Source organism: Mobula birostris, chromosome 16 (genome assembly GCF_030028105.1).
Source record: "Mobula birostris isolate sMobBir1 chromosome 16, sMobBir1.hap1, whole genome shotgun sequence".
NCBI lineage: Eukaryota > Metazoa > Chordata > Chondrichthyes > Myliobatiformes > Myliobatidae > Mobula > Mobula birostris.
Window position 1 is genome coordinate 19,743,901 of NC_092385.1, and position 27,564 is coordinate 19,771,464.

At 41.6% G+C, this 27,564-nt stretch overlaps 1 long non-coding RNA gene across 1 annotated transcript in view; it reads left to right on the forward strand.

The window, feature by feature from the left end:
* The window catches only part of LOC140210843 (uncharacterized), a 95,014-nt gene that overhangs the window by 60,688 nt on the left and 6,762 nt on the right, over nt 1–27,564 (forward strand). Inside the window, exon 2 of the long non-coding RNA XR_011889308.1 lies at nt 23,859–23,944. This is a non-coding gene — a long non-coding RNA (uncharacterized lncRNA). The remainder of the gene's footprint in view (nt 1–23,858; nt 23,945–27,564) is intronic.

A 27,564-nucleotide genomic window follows, 5' to 3' on the forward strand; every position in this document is an offset into this window, starting at 1 on the left:
CTCAGCCTGGCTGGCTTGATTTTGTTTACATAACTTTTAATTACTGAGGACCCACAAGTGTGGAGAAAAAAACTTTGAAAGCTTTAACATATGGAAGAATCAATACAAACGAGGTAAATAAACACATGGAGGTTATTTCAACTTTTATTGCAGGTTAATAGACCATTTCACGAATCATGTGGATCTTCCGGTGACCAGCCATTTAATTTGCAATTTCCACTGACATATCAGTCCATGGCCTCCTCTACTGCCAAGCTGAGGCAAGATGCAGAGTAGGGCTTCATATTCTGCCTTAGTAGCCTCCAACCTGAAAGCATGAATATTGATATTTTTATAAACTTACAGTGATCATTCCACCCTGTACTGTTTTCTTATCCCACTGGCCTCATCACCTCTACCCTTTCACCTGTACAACCCTCTTTATCCGCCCACCACCCACACATTCCTCCCTCCTCACCTCCTTCCTGTTATTCCATAGTCCACTGTCCTCTCCTCTCAAATTTCATTATGAGGGGTATAGTTAGAGTAAATGCAAGAAGGCTTTTTCCACTAAAGTTGGATGGGACTACAATCAGAGATCATGGGTTAAGGGTGACAGGTGAGAAGTTTAAGGGGAGTATGAGGGGAAACTTCTCTCAGAGAGTCGTGAGAGTGTGGAATGAGCTGCCGGCACAGGTGCTGCATGTCAGCTGGATTTCAATGTTTAATAAAAGTTTGGATAGGTACATGGATAGTAGGGATACGGAGGGCTATGGTTCCTGTGCAAGTCAATGGGAATAGGCAGTTTAAATAGTTTTAGCATGGACTAGATGGGCCAAAGGGCCTGTTTCTGTGCTGTTCTTCTCTATGACTCCATCTTCAGCCCTCTATCACCTCCTACGTTCTTGCTTCATTCCCACCCTCCCCTCCATCATCCCCTTTCACCCCCTTCACCTGAATCTACCCATCACCCACTAGGTCTTCCTTTACCTATTTATAGCGGGTAAGTCCCCTCTTGCTTTTAGTTCAGATGAAGGGTCTCAGGCCAAATGTTGGCTGTCAGTTTCTCTCCATAGATGCTGTCTGATCCCCTGAGCTTTTTGTGTAGAAACGTAGAAAGCCTACAATACAGGCCCTTCGGCCTACAAAGCTGTGCTGAACATGTCCTTACCTTAGAACTACCTAGGGTTACCCATAGCCCTCTATTTTTCTAAGCTCCATTTACCTATCCAGGAGTCTCTTTAAAGACCTTATCGTTTCCGCCTTCACCACCATTGCCTGCAGCCCATTCCACGCACTCACCCCTCTCTGCATAAATATCTTATCTCTGACATCTCCTCTGTACCTACTTCCAAGCACCTTAAAACTATGCCCTCTTGTGCTAGCCATTTCAGCCCTGGGAAAAAGCCTCTGACTATCCACACGATCAATGCCTCTCATTATCTTGTGTGTTGTTTCAGGTTTCTGGCATCTGCAGTCTCTCTGCATCTCACATGATTTTCTTTTAGTTAGGCTCTGGGGATTTTTGCGATTCTTGCCTGTCTGTGTTGTTGAGAATGACTGAGCATTGAACATTGTAATAGTCTTCATTCCCACTCATTCATTTGAAAACAATACCCTGGAATGAATGAGGCCAGCAAGTGTGCCATTGAATTGTGCAAGTTCAGAAGGCATGGCTGAAGGCTTATCATGAGCTGAGTGTAGGTTTTTGTTGACTGCGTGTGTCGCTTACTTTTGAGGGGAGGTTTCAGAAGCCCTCAATCCACTGCACTCTTCTGTCATGTCTTACCGTCATGTGTCAACGATTTGGTTACCAGTCATGTTCATGATGATGGATGCTTGTGGGAGCAAGGGTTGCAAAACTTAGCTCCACATAAATTCAACGGTTTGGAAGAAGACTGAATTACGAATTTCATAACTTTTTATTTTGTCCGTTTGTTTGTTATGTGCCATGTCTTGTGACGTAGGCAATCATGGTCTTTCATCACCATGATTATTCTTGGCAAATGTTTCTACAGATGCGGTTTGCCATTGCCTTCTTCTGGGCAGTGTCTTTACAAGACAGTGACCCCAGCCATCATCAATACTCTTCAAAGATTGTCTGCCTGGTGTCAGTGGTCACATAACCAGGACTTGTGATATGCACCAGCTGCTCAAACGACCATCTACCACCCACTCCCATGGCTTCACGTGACCCTGACTGGGGGGCTAAGCGGGTGCTACACCTTGTCTGTGGGTGACCTGCAGGCTAGCGGAGGGAAGGAGCTCCTCTACACCTTGCCACTTTTTGTTTAAGAAGATTAAATCCTAATGATGATCATGTGCTAATTAACCTTCAAATTTACTTAGTTTCTCTATTCACAAAAGGCCAATGGAGCAAATAATTTAGAGCTGAGGCCTGAACTACATGGCCTGATTGCATTTTCATTCTGTTTGAAAAGCATGAATGAATAATATAAGTGTTCTGTGTATCTTTAGGCAGTCAGTTTCAAGAAAGTGTAAGAGTTGATTCTGTGGCACAACAGTCACTTTGTTCCATGTACATTGTCCGGATCTTGATGTTCATGGGAGATAAAGCCTTGCTCATGGAAATTATATTACCAAGACCCAGTTAGTTTGTAGCTTTGATGCCATATTTGTTCTTGTGATGAACTTTGCCCTTCATAAGTGTACACACCATGGCCATCACTTCTTCTGCCTGTGATACAGCTCTGTCTCAGCCTTGCATTTGCTCCTTCTGGACTTGACTATTCCAGTGGCATTCTGGTTGGCCTTCCTCATTCCATGTGAATTCATCCAGAACTCAAACTTCCTCGAATCTTCTCATCGAGCCCCTTTCACCTGTCTCCCACTGAACTGCGCCGGTGACACGAGAGACTACAGATGCTGGGGTCTGGAGGAGCAAACAGTTTTCTGAAGGAACTCAGTGGTTCAAGCAGCCTCTGTAGGGAGAAACAAATTGTTGCCATTTCAGGTCAAAACCATGCCCCGGAACTACACCTGCTTCTAGTTAAGTGACATTTTGATTTTACAAAAGCTTCCCAGGCCTTACCAGTCCCCACTCACAAACCATCTCTGAAAGCCCATCCAGAATGTAACCTTCATAGGTGAGTGTGTTTATCTTGAAATTCCCCACACCAATAATTTCAACTCCATTGCTAGCCATGCCTTCAGTTGCCAAAGTTCCAATTTGTTCCCTAAACTTCTCTACCTGTCTATCTCCCCTTCATCCTGTAGGGTCATCCATAAAACCCACCTCTTTGACGAAGAATTTGGACACCTGACCAACTACCCTTTTGTCTGGCTTGGGGGCAAAATTTGCTTGTTAGCGCTGACCTTCTGATATTAAACTGCATTAGAGATGCTGTAGAAACACAAGCAAATGTTGCTGTGAACTGAATGGAAAATACTGAAAGAACTAAAGCACTGAGATGACAATTACAGAAAGGAAACTCTGCCCAGCAGTGGCAGAGCCTTGAAAGCCTATCATTATTGCATAATGATCATTTAAATAAAACAGCATCGGGATTTTATCAGAAGACCAATCATATCAAGCACTACTGCAACCACAGAAAAATATGGTATAATTCAACAGTTCAACATTTCTATTCCTGTAATAATATAGTGGTTAACAAATACTGAATATAATCAACCCAAAGGAAGCACTATTTACAGTCATTTAACAGCAGCAGGGGAACAGGATCTGGAGAAATGGAAATGAACTTACAGAATGAATGCTCCTTAAATCACTCGTACAATTAAAGTATAAACAGAAAAGTATGTGATTATTTCCTGATATGGTTGTTGCATTGACTGACAAAGTAAAGGAAGTTTGCACAGGCTGGAAGTATTACTTGGTGCATGCACCTCACTGGAGCCAAAGAATATTATGGTAAGAGAGAGAAAGTTAGAGATGTGAAATACCACTCAATCAGTCATTGTAATCAGGTTAATGGTTGTGTGCCTCAAGGCTTTGACATTTCACTATCCCTGTGCCAGCTCCTCCAGCTTTCTGTTTATTATTTTTCTATTTCCAATATAGAACTTCACCTCAACTTTGACCTTACATGTAGTCCTTTCCTGAGGGCTCCATTCCATAACCTGCTGAGGAAACTCGTCCTCACTTGCACCTCAATTATTATAGTATTTTCTTTGAGATAACTAGCTCTCATCACTGGCATGCAAATCTATCTCCAATAAGTTTCCTACAGCACTTATTACATCACCTTCATCATTAGCTGTAAAGGTAGTTCCCTGTTATAGGCCGCAGACATTGTGATTGAGGTTTTGCTGTTCCCCATGTATTGGTTACCTTTTATGTCTTCATGTAATAAAATGTACATCAGTGATTAACCTGAACATAACCCTGTAGACGGAGCTTTATGCAGGTCAGACACGATATTAGTCCATTGAGCCTTTTAAAATGTTGTCAGCCTCCTCCAAATCAAGAGTAAAAGAGGAAGACCGTGAAAGTATCCAAGAGAATTGCTAATGAAATGTACTTCAAAAATATCAATGATTTTTCTTTTGAAATAACAAAAGTTTTCTATATCAAACAATACATGGTGAAAATGTCTGTCTGAATAACCTCACCAACAGCACAGAAAGAGTTAAACTCATTGAGTGCATTGGACTGTATTTAATCTCCATTGCTCAGAATGCCCCTGTGGCAAGGCCTACCACTTGGAGCCTCACACGGGGCGGAACACGACAGGCCAGGCAGCATCTGTGGAAAACAGTAAACAGTTGATGTTTTGGGCTGAGACCCTTCATCAAATCTCGGCCCAAAACGTCGACTGTTTACTCTTTTCCATGGATGCTGCCTGGCCTGCTGAGTTTCTCCAGCATTTTGTGTGTGTTGCTTTGGATTCCCAACATCTGCAGATTTTCCTATGTGGGGTCAGTCAGACAATAAGTTCTGTCTCTTCCTACACTACAGTCAGTAATTTCAGTTGGTTTTGACACACTATTACTACAGCTTGCAAGATAAATATGTGAGGCATTACAAATTCATTTTAGCTTTCCTTGAAATAATTATCTTAAATTCAATGCATATCAGTAGGTGATTATGATGCCCCACTCAGGAGCTGCTTGCATCCCTTTTTGACCATTTCAGAAAGCATGGCAACACAGCTGAAAGTGCTGATGTTCATTTAATTATAAATTGCATTAAGCTATTAATGAGGTGAATGCCAATCTTCTGACAGCATAACCTAGACATACTGTAACCGACCATTTGCCATAAAAAAAAACATTCGTCCTGTCAATAGTTACATGGCAATGCTCTGGAGAACTTTCCATATCTTTGTGTAAAATATAAACAGATCTTAAAAAATAAATTATATATACAAATTGTGCATTAACCAGAAATTGCCATAAACTGTAAAAATGAACTTTAATCCCACTAAGTTAACAAATATACTATGATCAAAACTATTTCCTCTATTTCTTTGAAAATTGCAATCAGAAGAAAATTATTTACGGCTCTTTCCCTTTTAAGTTGGATAAATTTATTTTGGATAACAGTCAAAGCAATGGAATACAAGGATCCCACGGAAACATATGGTTTGTACACATAGACGCTTTTATTTCAAGTTTACTTTGTAAATCCTTCAATTCCATTCGCAATTGTTGGTATTCCATTCCTGCAAATTCCATGCCAGCTAATGCCTGCAGAAGTGTTGTAATCAATTAGTTTGAGATCAGCATGAATGGCTTCATCTGATGTATTTCAAAGGGTTTGAATATTTACACAATTTTGCTTTCAATATTTCCCCTGTAAGCTCTTGGAAAGTTGAAGTAATTGACTTTAATGCAACAAAGAGAAAGAGATGATTTGAAACTTTCTTGTGCTCCCAAGCATGGAGGTCAAGTCCACTGCATTGCAGAAAGATAAGTTACAGCTTCAGCCTGAAAATAGGTCTTCCAAGCCTTGCCCATTAATCATCAGTGCCAGTATATGCCATTAGATCCTTTTGAAACTTTAGACCAATTTCCAGCTCAGAAGCATCCAATGAGTTCCTTAAAAAGGGCAACCAAAGATTTTCTATGCTAAATTAACAAATGTTTTCTGCATCAGTGAATGTCAATCTTCCATGTCAGGAAAATGTGATCCTCCCAAATACAATGAGAAAAGTCATTACTGAATGCCATTTCCAAGTGACAATAGTACATCTACCAAGATCTGGAGATTTTCTGTTGTTACTTTGCCTGTGTCTCATTAGCCACATTGTTCCCGTCTTAACGTTTGCATTTCACCAGAACTGCCCTTTTATGCTCATTCTTTGTGGTTTAGGTATCTTAAGTCTACTATCAGGACAAGTGAATGTTTGTTGCCACTTCGGAGAAGTAAATTCACTGCTGACTGGAATCAAGTGTCTGCTTTTCCTAGTTAATCGGGTCGTTGGTTTGTACATTCACATTGCGGAGCGGCATGAGAATTTATTTCATTTATGTTTGCTCTGACATATGCATATCAAGGTACCGATACTATTTTGTTCATTGCACGAAAATCATCAGGTACAATTGTGAGGGCAAGCACTTCCAGGATTGGAGCTTAATCTATCAGTCATTTCATGTTTATTCAATGCCCCAACATTCAGAGATAAAGTATCTGGTACATGTAAGATGGCTAATATTCTTTGTTTCTTGTGATAATTGAGATGAAACTTTAGATAGAACAGTCACAGACTGAAAGCAATTCAGTCCATTAATTTTGCAATTTGAATAGTGAATGTAAAAATTATATCAAAATATTAGATATTACTTATGTCTCTCAGCAGCCCAACTCTCATTTAAATATTTCTGCACAGGGACAAATTTGATAATTGGGAGAAAGTTTGACTGAAATGTTGTTTCTGGTACTCTCTTTAAAAAGTACACCAGAGGCACAGGACAGAAATGTATTGTACTGGACTTCTGATTTCACTTGTTTTAAAAGTAACATTGTTCCAAATCTGATATTACTCTGAAAAAAAAATGCTGGAAGTATTTCAGCATTTCAGGCAGCACCTGAGAAAACACCATCAACCTTTTAATTTTCTTTCACCACAGGCATTGGCTAACTTGCAGAGTGTTTGCAGCTCTTACTTCAGATTCCTGGCATCTGCTTACTGATAGTTATGCTGGATTTCTTAATATTTTAACTTTTATCAAGTATGCATAACAGCAGGGGCTAGACTTGGCTCTTAGATGGAGGTTTGTGGACCAACCACAGCAGAGACCTGAGCAGAGGGTGTGGTGCACGGTCAAATGTAATGCAAAACCAAGGTTTTATCTCTATTATAGGAAGAGTGTTCTACCCTATTAGGCATCACTCAGAGTTCACTGAGGCAGTGAAATGGCACCATAGCCAGTGAGGAGGCAGAAGATGCCACCACCAACTTTAACTATTACCCAGCACTGGAAAATTAAACTACTGCAGATATATCCAGGTATGCCTGGCATTAGTGCTGGTATTGGAGCTGAAGACTTACTCTGTTATCACAGATATCATTGGGGTGATGCTATTTAGAATGCCCAACCTCCCATTCGTTGACTTTTTCCCTTTCATTGACTTTATAAACTTTGCCTCCAACTTTCACCCTGCCCTCAAGTTTACCTGGTCCATTTCCGACACCTCCCTCCCCTTTCTAGATCTTTCTGTCTCTGTCTCTGGAGACAGCTTATCCACTGATGTCTACTATAAGCCTACTGACTCTCACAGCTATCTGGACTATTCCTCTTCTCACCCTGTCGCTTGCAAAAACGCCATCCCCTTCTCGCAATTCCTCCGTCTCCGCCGCATTTGCTCTCAGGATGAGGCTTTTCATTCTAGGACGAGGGAGATGTCTTCCTTTTTTAAAGAAAGGGGCTTCCCTTCCTCCACTATCAACTCTGCTCTTAAACGCATCTCCCCCATTTCACGTACATCTGCTCTCACTCCATCCTCCCGCCACCCCACTAGGAATAGGGTTCCCCTGGTCCTCACCTACCACCCCACCAGCCTCCGGGTCCAACGTATTATTCTCTGTAACTTCCGCCACCTCGAACGGGATCCCACCACTAAGCACATCTTTCCCTCCCCCTCTCTCTCTGCATTCCGCAGGGATCGCTCCCTACACAACTCCCTTGTCCATTCGTCCCCCCCATCCCTCCCCACTGATCTCCCTCCTGGCACTTATCCGTGTAAACGGAACAAGTGCTACACATGCCCTTACACTTCCTCCCTTACCACCATTCAGGGCCCCAAACAGTCCTTCCAGGTGAGGCAACACTTCACCTGTGAGTCGACTGGGGTGATATACTGCGTCCGGTGCTCCCGATGTGGCCTTTTATATATTGGCGAGACCTGACGCAGACTGGGAGACCGCTTTGCTGAACATCTACGCTCTGTCCGCCAGAGAAAGCAGGATCTCCCAGTGGCCACACATTTTAATTCCACATCCCATTCCCATTCTGACATGTCTATCCACGGCCTTCTCTACTGTAAAGATGAAGCCACACTCAGGTTAGAGGAACAACACCTTATATTCCGTCTGGGTAGCCTCCAACCTGATGGCATGAACATCGACTTCTCTAACTTCCACTAAGGCCCCACCTGCCCCTCGTACCCCATCTGTTACTTATTTTTATGCACACATTCTTTCTCTCACTCTCCTTTTTCTCCCTCTGTCCCTCTGAATATACATCTTGCCCATCCTCTGGGTCCCCCCCCACCCCTTGTCTTTCTTCCCGGACCTCCTGTCCCATGATCCTCTCGTATCCCCTTTTGCCTATCACCTGTCCAGCTCTTGGCTCTATCCCTCCCCCTCCTGTCTTCTCCTATCATTTTGGATCTCCCCCTCCCCCTCCAACTTTCAAATCCCTTACTCACTCTTCCTTCAGTTAGTCCTGACGAAGGGTCTTGGCCTGAAACGTCGACTGCACCTCTTCCTACAGATGCTGCTTGGCCTGCTGCGTTCACCAGCAACTTTGATGTGTGTTGCTCCCATATTGTCTGGCGATCACTTACATTTTATGAGTCCAATGGATTGATTGTCTCGGAGGTCCAGTGGCGGTAGGCCATCTGCCAAGCCCAGCAGCCTACAATTAATGACTTGGCCTTAGGCAAAGTGTCCAGAGGTCACACTCTCAGAACCTTAAAGGCCTTTTGACAGTCCACTGTTGTTAGTGCCCTTTGAAATGTTATTTTTTTGCTGATAATCGGAAATATTTGATGGACAGCGCAAATGATCTTAAGCAATTTAAAATATTCTAATATACTAGAAACTTGTTTAAAGTATTAAGATAATGCAAAATAAAATCAACCACTTACTGGTATTTACCCCTAGTCAGCGATCCCATTAACATGAATAGGGATGTTGCAGGGTTACCAATACTGCTGGGGCCAGATGCAGAAAGTATCTGTGCTTCAATACTGCATGTCAGTGCATCACCACTGTTCTCAGTGCTGAGGCGACAGCGGAGGAGACACCCTGCTGGTCTGGCGTCTGAGCTCATGCCTATCCCTGATGTCCACCTTACAATGTTGAAGTGCCAAAGTCAGGGACAAGCTGACCCACACAGTGGACATTAGTATCAGATCTTTGTGGAACCAGCAGCCAGATTTGGTGCGTTGCTTATGTTGGTTCTCACAGCATGCAAGTTCAATGCAGTACAGAATTAGTTAACATTAAAGTGCTTTTAGATTTACCAAGGTCACAAAAAGTGCTGAATTAATAGAAATCCTTGCCTTGCAACCCATTTGTTTGGCTGCTCTTACAGTCCCTTAAACCTGGAAGACCTCAGCCATTATATAGTTTGATTGAGAATGACTTCCCTAATCTTACTTCCCACTCACTGATAATTCGATGCGTATTACAGCAGTAGCTTTATTTTAAAACATTGAGTAGAGATAATGCTATAATAGGTATAATGTGTTGTTTTCTTGTTTTTTATTTAGAGCATAGCAACCAGAATCTGAGAATTTTGAGGATATAAAAGAACAAACAGTGAAAATGTATTGAATAATCCATTAATCTGAATCTCTTCCGATGTTCCACTGTATTAGAAAGTGATTTATCTTCAACAACAACAAACTCCCTTGGGTCTGCCAGTTGAGAGTATCGACATAAATTAAATAATTCTATCATCAAAAGTTTGCATAGAAACAAATGGAAAAAAGCAAGTGATTATAAAGTGCTGACAGATGTTTGGGATGCTTATTTTCACCCACTAGAATGAAATTCAGTGGACTTGCCAAAGCCAGTGGGAACAGCTGAAAGACAATGTTTTCCTCAAAGACATGTCTAGAAAATCTCAAGCAAATGACTTCAAAAGGCTCACTCCATCCCATAGAAAATCTAATTGATAGGCTTTTCTAACATAGTTACAAAATAAACAGGTGTATAATACACAAATAAGCTGAAATATTAATAACTTAAAATTCACCTTATTTGATGATTTCATCTTAGTCTTAAGATCATGACTCTCAAAATCTAGATTTTCTTTTGTCTCTCTATTGATATGAGTACTATTTACATGAAGTTGTGTCCTCTTGGACAGTATGGGGACAAAGACATGTTTGGGAATCTGTATCATTCTCGAAATTCAGTAACTATCTGAGAGATGGATTGGATTCTGCTGTCACCAGTTTCTCAGAAACTCCCTCTTTTGTAAATAGAGCTTGAGCTCTTGTGGTATCTCTTGTACCTGTCAGTTTTTTGCTTTTGGAAGAATGTAAACTTCGAATGGTAATCTACACGTGAACAAATGTGCATGCTCTGTATGTCATGGCCTAGGTAATACTTCAGTAGGCATCATCGCTTTACACTGCGGATTTCTGACATATGTCTTGCTCACATCATTCTCTCTCAACTTTTGTAGATGTTATTCCAGCATACAGCCTGAAGTCCCACACCAACAGGTTCAAAAGCAGCTACTTCCCTTCAACCATTCAGCTCCTGAGACACCCTGCACAACATTAATCACTGCCTCAGTATAACACCATGACTATTTTCCACTACAACATGCTTCATTTGCTGTTGTTCTAATTGTGTTCTTTTATGTTTTTTTCTTGTGTTTATTATGTATCTGATGCTACTTGCAGGTAAGCTTTTCATTGTAGCTGTGCATACATTTACTTGTACATACAACAATAAACTTGTTTTTGACCTAGCTGTCAGCATTAACTTTCTCAACGTCTATGTGGCATTCATATATCTTCTTTAGTAATTCTTCCTCATATCTTGGAATAAATGACCTAGTTTGAACCATAGACTTCTCTTGAAGCAACATCTGTGTTTGACCAATAACATCTTATTGGTGGCATCCTTTTGAGCAAAACCCAAGTTTGTAGCTGGGGAAATATCCGCAGCTCATTCTCTCCTCTGATTTTGCTCAGTTTTGTTGGTGTTATATCGAGCTGGATCTCGCATCTCATGACTCTCCTAAGGTTTCAGATAAGATCATGCATTTACCAGCAACATCTCTTATTCTGCTTATATTTCAAAATGAATCATCACCCTGACCTTTGCCGTCTCCTAATGCTGTGCTTGGGGTTTTCTTACGGGTTTATTGAAGAGATCACAATCGACTGGGGATTTCTTTCCACAGAGATAGACATAATAACTCTCTCTTTCTAAGTGGTATGATGATGTGTGCTTAGATGCAAATGCTTACAGTTTACCATTTTTAGCAGTGGCTGCTCCAGGTCTTTAAAATAAGTACCTACCTGTAAAATGGTATGTTGATATCTTTTTTTCTGTGCGGTATGCACCATCTTCCCATGTTTGTTACAATCCGTTTCAGGGGTTAGTGACCACTGCTATTCAGCATCTTCTTTCATTGTTTTACTAGGTTTGCCATACTTTGTGGTGTGTAAGGAATGAAATAGTTCAGTCCAAGAAAGCTTTTCTGTTAACATTTCAATTGAAGACTCTTAATAACTTTCAGACAAGGAATCCTTGAACTGAAATGTCAACTTGCTTCCCTTTCCACAGATGGTGCCTGACCCGTTGAATGTTTCCAGCATTTGCTGTTTTAAATTCAGATTGGCAATATCTGTAGTTTTTTAAAAAAAATCTCAAATTTCTTTGCTGCTCCTTCTCCTTGGGTGTTTTTGACTCAGAGATCACTCTGATTTTTCTGGACTTAGCTTAGCCTCATCTGGTGTGTATACCACTCCAAGGAACTGGCATGCTTTCTCCATTATGATGCATTTGTCAGCATTTAGTTGAGCCCAGCCTTTCTGGGTCTTTTCATTGCCTTGTGGGAATGACAGATGTGGGCTTTGTCATATATTGTATAGATCTGGAAGTCATGTGCTATGTCTACAGCTCGTTTGCATCCTTTGTTTCTCCTACTTTCTGCTGAAATACATCCTGTTTTACTCTATGTTGGAACTTGTACTTTACAGATGGAGTGTTAAACGTTGTCAATAGTAAAGATTCCTTATCAAGCTTTGCATGCCAGTGCCTGTTTCTGGCATAAATTGTTGAAAGTTTTGGCCATTACTAAAGTCAGTATGATTTCTTCCAGAGCTGAAACAGGGTAGTGGTCTCTTTTGATAACAATTTCCTCAGTCTCAGAATATTTTAAGCCATTTATTCAGTTTCTCTCTCATCGCAGTACATTTTTCTCATTTATCAAGTGTAATGATTATGGCTGTTGCCCCAGTTTTGTTCCACCTATTGAAATTCCTTTTCAAGCTTTTTCTTCAACTTGATTCGTCCTTTATGTAGAGAACTACGAGACTGCAGATCTGGAACGACAAACATAATGCTGGAGGGACTCAGCAGGTCAGGCAGCATCTATGGAGTGAAATGGACAGTTGATGTCTCAGGTTAAGGTCCTTCAACTGGACTGAAAGGTGAAGGGAAGGGTGAAGCAAAAGCTAGCAAGCAATAGGTGAGGAGAGGTGACAGGCATATGGAGAAGGGGAGGATGGAAATTATGACAGATGCCAGAGGTGTAATGTTACTTTACATTCCCTAATCCAGTCTTATCTTTATATTAATGATCATGGATTTTTTTGTCATTTTTTTATTTGAATGGTCCAGGGAACAGTCACATCCAGTTACTCTAGGCATGCGCACAACTTCAGTATTTACTGTGCCCACAAATTCTGTGTCATCTTCTGATTTTATTTCTTCACCTTCTTTTCCTTTTATTCTTCCTTTGCGATTTCCTTGACGTATTTTCACTTCAGATTTGCACACCTACTTATGCCAATCTGTCGCTTAGTTTGTAGGTGAGGCAGTGTTTTTTTTTCCTGTGGATTCATGTGCCAATCCATAGCTTTCTTTTGGTCTGGTTTTCATTTTCCTTGTCAACACTGCTTCCTTTCTCAGAACTGATCTGAAAGCTGGCTATTTATCATCTTCATCAGTTATTATACCGTTCCTTGATTACTGGCTTTATCCATTGCATGTCCTTCCTGATTGACTCCATGTCCAGCTACTATACTATTTTGCCCCTTTCCTTGAGTTTGCATTTCTAAGCCCATAAAGCAATCTTGTACAGGCTGACCTGGTTTCTGCTGTAAGACTAAGAACTCATACCCCAAGTTAGTGTTTTGATCTTGTCTGTGATATATACTGAATCTTTTAGAGATCTCATCAGAATTTACATCACTATTTCAATTAGTTCCCCTTTGTTGAGAAGATTCCGCCTGTTCTCTCTTGGGCACAAAAGGACAGAGCTGAAATACCCTTCAACATTTGTGCTCTTCAGAACAACATTGTAGATCAATCCTTAATTTTTGCTTGTTTTTCCCCTGAACAGATCCATGACATCAGCCTCCCTGCTCATTTTGTGCGGAAATGATGCAGTCAATAGAACTACCTTTTATATATGCAGTATATGCAATCACTGTAGGTTTGGTACAAAGTTACTTTATCCTTAAAGAGTCAAATTCAGGATTCATATTGCTCATGGAATTTACTGACAGGTTTCACTTGTCGTTCAAATCTCTTCATCTCATGTTCTCAACATTTATTTCTTATTTATTCATTATTATTTCTTTCTTTTTGCGTTTACACAGTTTGTTGTCTTTTGCACACTAGTTGAATGCCCAAGCTGGTGTACTTTCATTGATTCTGCTAGGGTTATTTTCCTAAGGATTTATTGAGTATGTCCACAAGAAAACAAACCTGGCACGTGGTTGCACATGGTGACATATATGTACTTTGATGATTAATTTACTTTGACCTTTGAACTCTGTGACTTATATCTTGCTTATTTTCGGCAACAGCCACATGCCACTGAGAGGCACTATGGTTTCTACACAAAATATAATGCAAAAGTGGAGTTACAGAGATATAGTGAGTTACGGGCATGTCGTGTTGGCAGCTGCTGCATGACACTCACACACTGCCTCCAGCATAGTCCTCACTGAGTTGACTTGACTTGGTGCAAACGACACATTTCACAGTATGTCTCGATGTACATGTGACAAATAAAACCAATCTTCAATATTTTTCCTATCTTTTCACTCCACCATATTTGCCTTTCTTCATTCTGATTTTCCAAGTATGTGAACTCCCAGTGAAGACCCAGTAAATGTAGTTGCTGACTATGAGGTGACTTTTTTTTTTACAGCGAATGATGCAAATTTCCAAGGACCACCCACCCACAATGATTTGGCTGCTCTTCCCATTCACAAGAAATTAATTATTAACATTCCGCAGAATGAGTTACACAATACTTGTTTTAAAAATTGAGTTTACATGATCTATAGAATCTTCCGTCAGAGAACACAATGGAAATGTTACACTATTAGAAATGACCAGAGTTCATTATACATCCTTGGTCTCAGGTTTCTATTAAAGTCATAGTTTCTTCCTCCCTAAACTGCATTATTGTAACTAGCTACCTCTCCAATTCTGCAAACCCATTGCCCATACTAACAATAAAAGACATAGAGTCATAGCAAACAGAGCACTGAAATGGGCCATTACATGCTGTTGGTGAGGCCTGTCTATGCCAACTACATTTGCCTGGTCGCCATTCCTATCTAAGTACCTGTCAAGTGAATGACTACATGTTTGGAACACACATTAGCTCTTAACAGCAGTATTTAATGTATTTTAAATAGTACTTAAATAGTAAATAAATATTTATATTTCAAATAACCAGCATAAATGGCCATGAACACTTCCACTTTTCACTTTCCAGAGTTTTCAGGAATTCATGAGAGCCAGAAACACATCGGTACACTTTATTTTTAGTACCTTCTGTGTAGCACGTTATCAGCCCCCAACTGATCTGAAGCTAGAGAAAAAATATTAGCTCAGTGCTCCTTTTAAAACTCAGATGTTCCGAAATCAGATGGACAAAAATATGTAGCTTTTGATGGCTCTGGGCCCGTACTCGCTGGAATTTGGAAGACCGACATGGGAGCTCCGATCAAATGTTAAAAGGCCTAGATAGGGTGGATGTCGAGAGGATGTTTCCAATAGTGGGGGAGACTAGGACCAGAGGGCACAGCCGCAGAATAGAGGGACATCCACTTACAATGGAGATGAGGAGGAATTCCTTTAGCTCAGAGGTTCCTAATCTTTGTTATGTCATGGACCCCTACCTTTATACAAGAGGTCCCTGGTCCCCAGATTGAGAACACCTGCTTTAGCCGGAGGGTGATGAATCTATGGAATTTGTTGCCACGAGCAGTTGTGGAGACCAGAGGCTTGAGTGTACTTAAGACTGTGGTTGATACGTTCTTGATTAGTCAGGTTACAGGGAGAATGGGGTTGAGACAGAGAAAGAATCAGCTATGATGAAATGTTAGAGAAACTCAATGGGCTGAATGGCCTAAATTTTCACCTATCGCTTCTGGTCTTATAATAGCAGGTAAAAGATAGCAGATTCCAGCAGACAGGAAGGAAAATTGACGAGAAACAGGATAAATTTTGATTCTGAACTGCAGCACAAAATGCATGGTACCCTGGTTTTATTTCCATTGAAGTCAATGGGATGATAATGCTAAAGCCTGCGGAAGCTGGGCAGCATCCTCAATAAGCAACTTTCCACTTCATTATTACTGTCAAACAGTATGATAAAGGTGTAAAATCATGACAGCTTTCATGAAAGCGGTTACTGACCCACATAATTCCGTACAAGTAGTCACAGACCACTTGATTGACTGGAAGCATTTAGTCCCCAAGTGTCCCACATGTACTGTTGTTGACCATTCCTTCTCCACTGTCATACCTTTTTATGTAGTTTATTTGTATACTGGAGCCAGTTTGTGCCTTGTGTTTCCACAATTTGCTTGTTTAGATTTAAAAATCTGGTTTTTGATTGAACAAAATGACTTTGTCTTATAAAATTCATTATGTTATAATTGTTTTTCTCTTTCTTTAAGCCCTTTAACAAGATTATTAATTAAAACTTTGTCAGTTTATAACATTGAATAGAAATTATACTGTATAATGTTCAAGCTCTCCAAGCTACTGCCATGTGATAAGTTGCATAATTCTTGAAAAATGAGGTCCCCTGTGAGCTGACACTGATGGGGTTATACTATGGAATTCCACCCCCCCCCCCCAACCACCAAGACATTGAAGGACAGATATGTAGGCAGATTTAGGAAAAGGTGTACAAAGAATAGGGTTGTTGTCATGGTTGTCTTCAACTTAGACCATAAGACCATAAGACATAGGAGCAGAATTGGGCCATCTGGCCCATTGAGTCTGCTCCACTATTCAATCATTGCTAATCCTTTTTCTCTCTCCTTTTCTTCTGTCCTCCTCAACCCCAGTTCCAAGCCTTCTCCCTGTAACCTTTGATGCCATGTCCAATCAGGAACCTATCAATCTCTGCCTTAAATACACCCAACAGCCTGGCCTCCAGAGCTGCATGTGGCAACAAATTCCACAAATTCACCACCCTTTGGTTAAAGAAATTTCTCCACATCTCTGTTTTGAAAGGGTGCCCCTCTATCCTGAAGCTATGCCCTCTTGTCCTAGACTCTTCTAACATCCTTTCCACATCTACCCTGTCAAGGCCTTTCAATATTCGAAAGGTTTCAATGAGATCCCCACTCATCCTTCTGCATTCCAACGAGTACAGATCCAGAGCCATCAAACATTCCTCGTATGATAACCCTTTCATTCCTAGAATCATTCTTGTGAACCTCCTCTTGACCCTCTCCAATGACAATACATCTTTTCTAAGATGAGGGGCCCAAAACTGTTCACAATACTCAAGCTGAGGCCTCACCAGTGCCTTATAAAGCCTCAGGATCACATCCTTGCTCTTGTATTCTAGACCTCTTGAAATGAATGCTTACATGGCATTTGCCTTCCTCACCACTGACTCAACCTGCAAGTTAATCTTCAGGGTGTTCTGCACAAGGACTCCCAAGTCCCTTTGCATCTCAGATTTTTGGATTTTCTCCCCATTTAAAAAATAGTCCGCACATTTATTTCTACTACCAAAGTGCATGACCATGGATTTTCCAACATTGTATTTCGTTTGCCACTTTCTTGCCCATTCTCCTAATCTGTCTAAGTCCTATCTGTTTCCTCAATACTAGCTGCCCCTCCACCAATCTTTGTATCATCTGCAAACTTGGCAACAAAGCTATCTATTCCATCGTCTAAATCTAAATCTAAACTTCTGTTGACTGGGACCTCCTTAGTGCAAGAGGTTTAGTTGGAGCAGAATTTGATAGGTGCATCCAGGAGTTTCTTAAATTAGTATGTAAGATCCATATTGGATCTAGTGGTTAGAAATGAGCCTACTGGCCTTTCAGTGGGAGAATACTTGGGGAATGGTGACCACAAATCCATATGTTTTAAGATAGCTGTACATAAGGGTACGTATGAACCTTGCAGGAGAGTATTAAATTGTGCAGGGTGAATCACAAGATACTAGGAAGGGTTAATTGAAAAGAGCAGTTTTGGGGCAAATCAACTTCCGACCTCTGGAGCAAATTGCACGGAGTACAAGCTAGGTAAGTTCCAGTAAAAAGGAAGGACAAGGACGACAAGATAAGGGAACCTTGGATGTTGAAAAGAAGTGGTGAATTTAGTCAAGAAGAAAAAGGAAATGGTACTCATTTACTATTCCCACCTGCACTGAAGTACAGTGAAAAGCTTGACTTGCATACTGTTGATACAGCTCAAATCATTACACAGTGAATTGAGGAAAAACAATAACAATACAGAATAAAGTGTAAAGAACATTAAGAAACAGGGGCAGGAGTCGGCCAACTGGCCCATTGAGCCTGCTCCACCATTTAATAAGATCATGGCTGATCTGGCCATGGACTCATCTCCACCTACCTACCTTGTCCCCATAACCCTTAATTCCTCTACTATGCAAAATCTATCCAACATTGTGTTAAATATATTTATTGAGGTAGCTTCCACTACTTCATTGGGCAGAGAATTTCACAGATTCACCACTCAATAGGAAAAGCAGTTCTTCCTCATCTCCGTCCTAAATCTACTCCCCCAAATCTTGAGGCTATGCCCCCTATCTCTAGTCTCACCTACTGGTGGAAACAACCTTCCTGCCTCTATCTTATTTATCCCTTTCATATTTTTTTATGTAAAGCTACAAAGAAAATGCAGTGCAGATGAACAAATCATAACAAGGTAGCTTGTAAGGTCAAATGTCCATTATGCAAGAGGTCTGTTCAAGAATCTGATAACAGCAGATAGAAATTGTCCTTGAGCCTGGTGGCATGTGCTTTTGTAATTTTTGTATTTTCTAGCTGATTGGAGAGGGGTATAGGGCAAACGTCCAGGATGGGTGGTATCTTTGGTTATGCTGGCTACTTTACTGAGGCAGCGAGAAGTCCAGGCGTCGATAGGGAGGCTGGTTTCAGTGATGTGCTGAACTGCATCCACAACTCTCTGCTGTTTCTTATGCCGTTATGCACCCACACTGAATGCTTTCTATAGTGTATCTATAAAAATTGGTCAGGGTCTTTTGGACTTGCCAAATTTCTTTAGCCTCCAGAGGCGCTGGTGAGTTTTCTTAGCTGTGATGTGGTGACATCAAGATGGGCTATTGGTGATGTTCACTCCCAGGAACTTGAAGCTTTCTACCCCCTCAACCTCAACACTGTCAGTGTAGACAGCGGCATGTACACTGCTCCCACCCTTTCTAAAGTCAATGACCAGCTCTTTTGTTTTGAGGCCACTGAGGGAAAGGTTATTCTTAGGACACTATGTTACTAAACTCTCTATCTCTTTCAAACTTCTTCACCAATGAATGCAATCAAACAATGGACTATTTGACAGACGTGGCTTGGAGACAAAATCCCTCTTTGAGAAAGTCACACAGTAGCATGCACATAGCAAGCCCAGTTTATACATTTTACAGTCATGCACATAAGAATAGCTGCAAGGTTGTTAATCCATCTTTTTCTTGGAGCACAATGAATGTATTTTCTTACGTGAGCTACCTGAGTCGAGTATGCTTGGATTTATTTCCATTTTCTTCCCGCTTCCAGCTTTATATTGATCCAGCGAAATTACTCCCACTTCAGCGATTTTTGCCATGACCACCAGGTGCAAAATGTCAGATGAGGGGAGCTCGTGTTGGAGGTCAAGTTGGACGTGGTTTCCGAGGTGATAAGAAATATTCCATTAATTGAATATCGACATTGTACCTATGCGAAGCCCATTTCTTTAGTGTTGTGTGTACTCCAGCAGTGTTAGCAAACAGTGTTTGATGTTCAGTCACAAAGGGAAGGTGCTTGGCCATAAAAGTAGGTTATAACGAAAGTCATAAAAATGAGGAGAGCAGGAAGATGGAGAGACCCAGCGAGGGAATTTCAGAGATTATTACTTATGAAGCAGAGGGCATGTCCTCTAATTGATCGACTAGTTTAAGGGATAGAACTGGACGAGTGTCAATGTAGAGACATACAGCATGAAAACTGGCCCTTTGGCCCAACTCATCGATGGTGACTGCATTACCCAATGAATTGATCCCATTTGTCCACCGACATTTCCCCCTTAGCCCTCTAAACCTCTTCTATCCGTGCACTTACCTAGATGTTTTTTGAATATTGCTAACATGCCTGCCTTAACCACTACTTCTGGCAGCTTGTTACAAGTAACCATTAGAGTTTGCATGAAGAAGCCGCACTTGATGTCCCTCTTAAATCCCTTGCCTCTCCTCTTAAATCTATCACCTCTTGTTTTTAGTATTTTCCCACAGGGAGAGGGTACTATATGCTTTCACCCTGTCCATACCCCTTATAATCTTAATACCTCTTACGTTCCCTCTAAGCTGTGCGCATGTGTGCGCACACACGTTTTTCAACCAGCGCACAGAGGAAATTAATGTGCACACAAAAGGTTAGTTACCTAAAATAATGTAGTAATGAATAATTATACTTATTGAAAATAATCTTTTAGCTAAATGTTCCTGTTAACTAGTTGGTCAGTTTTTCAAATACCACAATGCACGTCACTAATTTACGTTACCCCACCTTTCCTGTTCCTGTTTGTACAGCTGCATCACAGCAGCAGCTATCTTTGGCGGACAGTGTTCATATCGTAAAGTCTACAAAGATCTGTTTCAAATCCTGTAGATAGCTTACTAAGTTTTTATTGAAAAAGATATTGATTCACTACGTCGAATTCAAAAGAAGCGAAGGGCGTGAAGCGCAAAAGAACTGCAAATTTGTTTAAAGTTGAATGGCTTAACAAAATAGTAGAAACTGCTACACCGAAAGCTCATGAGGTCATGAACGTTCAGCTATAAGAAGTATTTATGTTTGATTCCGAAACTGAAGTTTTCTGTTTGTATTGTCATGATGCGAAAGTTGCTGGAGAATTTGCTAGTGGAAAGAAGTGGGATGATATTTGGAAACTTGACTTTTTGAAGGGTCATTTGGCAAGTACATTGCATGTGGACGGTGTACAAAAGCTCAGGCAACGGAACCCATCATTACCCGTTACAGGAGTGCTACGCATGTTACGGTTGAGTGCAGATGAGCAAGAGCGAAAACGATCAAACCCAGAGGAGATCAAAGTTCTTATCAACAGTGTGTTTTAGCTGTTAAAATGAATAACTCTTTACGTTCAGTTCAACACACTAATGGACGCATGTTCAACTCCCAGACAGCTGGTGAAGCAAAAATTATGCGTTCGAATTTCTGGAGACTATCAACTATATTGTTCAGAAAGGCATGTTTGAAGAAATAGCCTCAGCAGATTTTCACGCATTAGCAGTTGATGAGACCACAGATATATGCGGGGTGATTGATTAGTTCATGCCCTATGGTAGAAGGAGTCAATTTTAGAAAACCTAGCACATTTATTTTTCCTACATTTATACTCCAGTGGTGGTGGAGCACAAGGATCCCTTCTTTGTAGTAGTCGGCGTCTTGGACCTCCAGAAATGGTCCACAGCAGGGGTGATTGATAAGTTTGTGGCCTAAGGTAGAAGGAGATGAGTTATTAACTTCAAACTTTCTGCATTTTCACTCAAAGAGTTGAACTGCACGTGCATGTAACGAGAGTTGTATATCTCATCTCCTTCTACATTAGGCCACAAACTTATCAATCAACCCTGCTGTGGACCACCTGGAGATCCAAGACGCTCCCGTTACATGCACATGCAGTTCAACTCTTTGAGTGATAATGCAGAAAGTTTGAAGTTAATAACTCCTCTCCTTCTACCTTAGGCCACAAATTTATCAATCACCCCTGCTGTGGAGCACTTCTACAAAGAAGGGATCTGTATGCTCCATGACCGCTGGACTAAGTGTGTACATGTAGGAGGGGACTATGTTGAAAAGTAAATGTGGTAGGTTCTCTAACATTGACTCATACTACCCTAGGCCACGAACTTATCAATCACCCCTCGTATCTGTCAACAAATGACTTTTATAAATAGTCTTTGTGTTCATTTAGAAGAAAGGTTTCCAGAAGATGAGGTACAAGAATGGTCAGCTTTTGATTTCTCTGCAATTGTAGATTGTGACTTCACATTTGGCGATGAACAAGTTAATGCTTTATGTCTAAAATATCATGATTTTCTAACTGAAAATACTGTAATAGTTAGACAGTTTAATGATTTCAAATTTTCCGTGCAAGAAAAAAATAAATCCAAACTGATTTCAAACTTTGCTCAAATGGTGGCATTTGTACTTCAAAATGAACAGTTTTGCGAACTTGCACAGTTGATGGACATTGGGGGAACCTTTCCTGCATCTAGTGTGGACTGTGAGCAAGGTTTTAGCCTAATGAATCAACTCAAAAACAAGCTGAGAAACTGTTTAGATGAATGTCATTTGGATATGTTAATGAGAATCAAAAACTTTCAATTGGATGGAAGTTCTATTAGTCTAGATAGAGTTTACAAAGTATGGGTAAATGCCAAAGACAGGAGAGAGAAAAATAACTGAGTGACTTAAATATGTATGTTATTTTGTTGTTATTCTGTGCAGTTTTATGTCAAATATTTTGTAAACCTACATAAACTGTGCCATGTGTGCATTCAGTGCGCGCATACTTTTGTCACAGGAAAAAAATTTGCACAACATAAGATTTTTGCGCACCCTGACTACTAAAAATTAGAGGGAACATTGCTCTTAAGTCATGCCTAATTCTATGTTTCAGTGAATAAAGTTCTAATTTGCAAAACCTCTCCTTGTAATTCAGGCCCCCAAGGTCAAGCAATTTCCTGGTAAATCTCTCCTGCATTATTTCTAGTTAAATAATATCTTTCCTATAACAGGGTGACCAAAACTGCACGCAGTGCTTCAAGAGCAGCTTCAAAAATGTCTTGTATAACTACAACATAACTTCTGAACTTCTACACTCATTCCCTGAATGAAGTCCAGTGTGCCAAACATCTTCCCCACCCTACCTACCAGTGACACCGCTTTCAGTGAACTATGCACTTGTGCTCCAAGGTCCCTACCATCACATTGTGTAGGTCCTACACTGGTTTGATTTGAAAAAATGAAAAACCTCACTTTTATCAGGATTGGAAGCCATTTGCCAATCCTTGGACTACATATCTAGCTGATTGATATTTCCCTCTAGTTTGTCGTCATTTCTACACTATCTACAACACCACTTGTTTTACTATTATGCACAGACTTAATAACTATCTATTAACATAAATTATAAACAATAAAGGTCGCAGCACTGACGCATGTGGTACAGCACTAGACCAAGTCCTCCAATTTAAAACAATTCTTGAACATCGCCCTCTGCTTCCTACAACTGAACCAATTACAAATCCAATCCCCGATCCCATGTGATTTAGCCTTCCAAACGAACCCAGCAGGAGGGACTTTGACGAAGGCATTGCTAAGGTCCCATTCAAGGAATTCTGTGTGGGTTTTGGAGCTGAGGGAAATTGGGGAGAATAAGGTGAAGCAGAGGAGCGAGTTAAAATCAAAATGTAAACCTTGCATGCCCTGAGCCCAGTAGGGACCAGCAGCGTAGGAGTGGTAGGTGAATGGGCTAATGTGCATAAAGGTATAAGCAGCGGGGTTTTGAATTACCTCAGGGCTCGGGAAGGTGAAGAAGTGGATTAGTGAATTCCAAAGGTAAGTGCTAAGAAGCAGGGTCTTAACAGCAGACTAGCCGAAGTGTAGGTGATTAGGCTATGTTTCACCTCACTGTAAACCAGGAAACACATGCTTAACTTCTTTCTCTGGCAGGTCTATTTCTACAGTTCACACCTACCATAGATTAGTGGAAAACCTATTTGTAATTTGTGACTTGCACTTGGCTGATATTACTATTGCCATGTGGCAGGCCAGCAGTGAAGAAACATTACAAGGGCTACAGTGACAGGGCGAACTTTCCTTCCTCTGGAGGAGATTACCCGGCAAGATACGACAGCGGTCTTTGTTCCTTTGTTAGTAAAGTACAGACTCACTCTCATTATTATTCTCAGATCTAGGATTGTTCACCTTGGTTTTATTTCTTTAGTTGACAGGTAAGCTGGCTGTAGACAATCTTTCGATGAATGTTTCAGGATTTTTCCACCATTTTCATTTCGGCTTCTTCCAAATGAGGTAAGTGAATCGTTGCTGAAGATCTAAGTGATTGTATTGAAACCGTTCATTAAAAATTTTATTAGATACAATGTAGCAAATATATTGGCCAAAGAACATGCTGGAATCTGAAGCAACACACACAAACTGCCGGAGGAACTCAGCAGGTCAGGGAGCTTTATGGAACAGAATACAGTCGACGTTTTGGGCCAAGACTCTTCTTCAGGACTGGAACGGAAGGGGGAAGATGACAGAATAAAATGGTGGGGGGAGGGGAAGAAGAATAGCTGGAAGCTGACAGGTGAAGCCGACAGGTGAAGCCAGGTTCAAATGATCCAATTTAATATCAGAGAATGTTTACGGTTCCTTGAGTTTCCCCGCAGAGAAACTCAAGGAACTCACGCATTGGATGGAAAAATACAACTGGCACCTCCTCGGGCTCTGTGAAGCCAGATGGAAGAACGCTGGAGAAGTGCATACATGTACTCTATTATAGCGGAGAAGAGTGCAGACATGAAAATGGCGTAGGGTTCCTAGTCAACAAATCCATCAAGAACGCTGTCCTAGGATGCCAACCAGTGTCAATCAGGCTCATGACCATCTGCCCGCGAGTAAAGCCATTCAACATCACAGTGGCACAAGTCTACGCCCCAACAACAGACCACGACGATGAACACATTGAAGAATTCTACAAGAAACTACAAGATGTCATCGACAAGGTGGACAAGAAAGACATTTTGATCATTCAGGGTGACTGGAATGCCAAGGTGGGCAGAGACGCACAAGATGATTGGGAGGATCTCATCAGCCCCTCATGCAATGACACCTCCAATGAGAGGGAACCACGCCTGCTGGGATTTGCCAGTTAAAACAACATGGTGCTGTCGAACACACTTGGAGAGCACAAAGCATCCCAAAGGTAGACCTGGCATGCCCCCAGTGGTCAACAGCACCAGATTGACGACATCCTGGTGCAAAGACGGCACAAATCTGGTGTGAACAGACCGAAGACCAGAACATTCCCAGGAACAGACGTGGGCAGTGACCATGACCTTGTCATGATGAACATCAGAGTGCGCTTGAGGAGAATAACAAGCCAAAAAACAGCCGGCTGAGATTCGACCTTGAAAAACTGAAAGACCCCGCCTTCTCTGAAGAATTTCAGGCAGCAGTTGGGGGGAAGTTTGTACTAATACTCCTCCTTGATGAAGACCTGGAGACCACCACAAATAACTTTCACACAGTGATGACAGAAGCAGCAAGCAAGATTCCGGGGAAAAGCTGCCGCAAGTCTAAACCATGTGTCACTAACAAGATACTAGATATGTGTGACACAAGAGGGAAATTAAAGAAAGATAAAAACACAGCAGAGGGAAGAACAGAATACAGGAAAATCAACAAGGAAATCAGGAGGGAAATGAAGGAAGCAAAGCAAAAATGGATAGCCAAACAATGTGCAGACATTGAAGACAGTCTCTCCAACAACAACACAAGAAAGGCATTCCAACTGGTGAAAGATCTTACCAAAGAAAAACAAGCCAAAGTAAACACCATCCAAGACAAAAATGGCAAAAGTCTCACAGAAGGAAAGGAAATAATGGAAAGGTGGAAAGAGTACTGTTCAGAACTGTACAACCACCAGAGCAAAGGGGATCCAAGTATGCTGAATGTGCGGGAATCTTCCAATGAGGAGGACTATCCAATCATGTGCGAAGAAGTTGAAGCCGCAATACCATCACTGAAGTGCGTGAGGTCAGCAGGAGTTGACAACGTCCCTGCTGAACTGCTGAAGCATGGAGAAGAGGCCACAATAGACATGCTTACCACCATCTGCAATAAGATCTGGCAGCCAGGTGAATGGCCAACACCTTGGACTCAGTCGCTGATCATTGTGCTTCCCAAGAAAGGCAATCTCCAACTTTGCCAGAATTACCCTACCATCAGTTTGATCAGCCATGTAAGCAGGGTAATGCTCAGAATCATCTTGAACAGACTGAGACCTCAGACAGAAGATGTCATTGCTGAGGAACAAGCAGGCTTCCGTAAGGGCAGAAGCACCACGGAGCAGATTTTCAACCTCCGCACCCTCTGTGAGAAACACCTTCAGCACCAGAGAGAGTTCTACCACATCTTCATAGACTTCAAGAAGGCGTTTGACAGAGTCTGGCATGATGCCTTATGGGCCACCATGAAGAAATTCAACATGGGGCAGAAGGTGATTCATACAATCCATCAGCTTTACGCCAAGGCAACCAGTGCAGTACTCGCTCAGGGCACCATCGGGGAGTGGTTCCATACCTCTGCAGGAGTCCATCAGGGCTGCCTCCTCTCCCCCACTCTCTTCAACGTCTTCCTGGAACGAATCATGAGTATTGCCTTTGAAGATCATGTGGGCACAGTCAGCATCGGAGGTAGGAACATCACAAACCTAAGGTTTGCTGATGACATTGATGGACTTGCAGGAAAAGAGGACGAACTGGCCAACCTGGTCAGCCATCTTGACAGAGCCTCCACAAAGTTTGGAATGGAAATAAGTGCTGAGAAAACCAAGCTCATGGCAAATGCCAATGGTGCGATCACAACAGACATCTCAGTCCATGGTCAGAAACTTGAGACAGTGCAGCAGCTCAAATACCTGGGGCAATCATCAGTGAAGGATCAAGACCAGAAATCCTGGCAAGAACCACACAGACAATGACTGCACTATCTAAACTCAAGACAATATGGAGGGACAGCAACATCACCATGAAGTACAAGATCAGACTCCTGTGTGCATTAGTATTCCCCATCTTCCTGTACGCATGTGAGACATGGACCCTCACAGCAGAGCTACAGAGAAAGATACAGGCATTGGAAATGAGATGCCATCGTAACATCTTGGGCACCTCATACTTGGACCACATCACAAATGAGCAGGTCCGCAAGTCCATCCAGCACCACGTTGGCCCCCATGAAGACCTTCTCACAACAGTGAAGAAAAGAAGTTCGAGATGGTCCGGCCACGTAACAAGATCCAGTGGCCTTGCAAAGACCATTGTACAAGGAACTGCAGAGGGGAAAGGAAGGAGAGGTAGACAGAGGAAAAGATGGATGGACAACATTAAAGAATGGACAGGGAAAACATTTGCGGTGACCCAGGCTCTGGCACACAACCGCGACAGATGGAACAGACCGGTGCAAAGCTTGTCATGACGGCACCCCAACGACTCCACCAGGAGTTAAGGGCGCAAGGCAAGGCAAGGCAATGTATGCAGTATACAACCTGAAATTCTTACTCTTCACCGACATCCACAAAAGAAGAAACCCCGTAGAATGAATGATAGAAACATCAGAAATCTGAAGCCCCTCTCTCCCCCCCACCATCACAGGAAAAGGGCTGGAGAGGAAGGAATCTGATAGGAGAGGAGAGTGGACCATTGGAGAAAGGGTAGGAGGAAGGTACCCGGGGGAAGGTGATAGGCAGGTGCTTAACTTTAAATGGCCAACAAAAAACAATTCATTTTTTGGAATTAGGTTTCCAGGTTTCAGGGACTTAATGTTAAAAGATATGAAAGCTGCACAAATGGTTACAAAATTACTTTTTTCATCATATCAGCGTGTTCATAGAGCCTATTTTGGACAATAGATTACAGTGGTTTTCC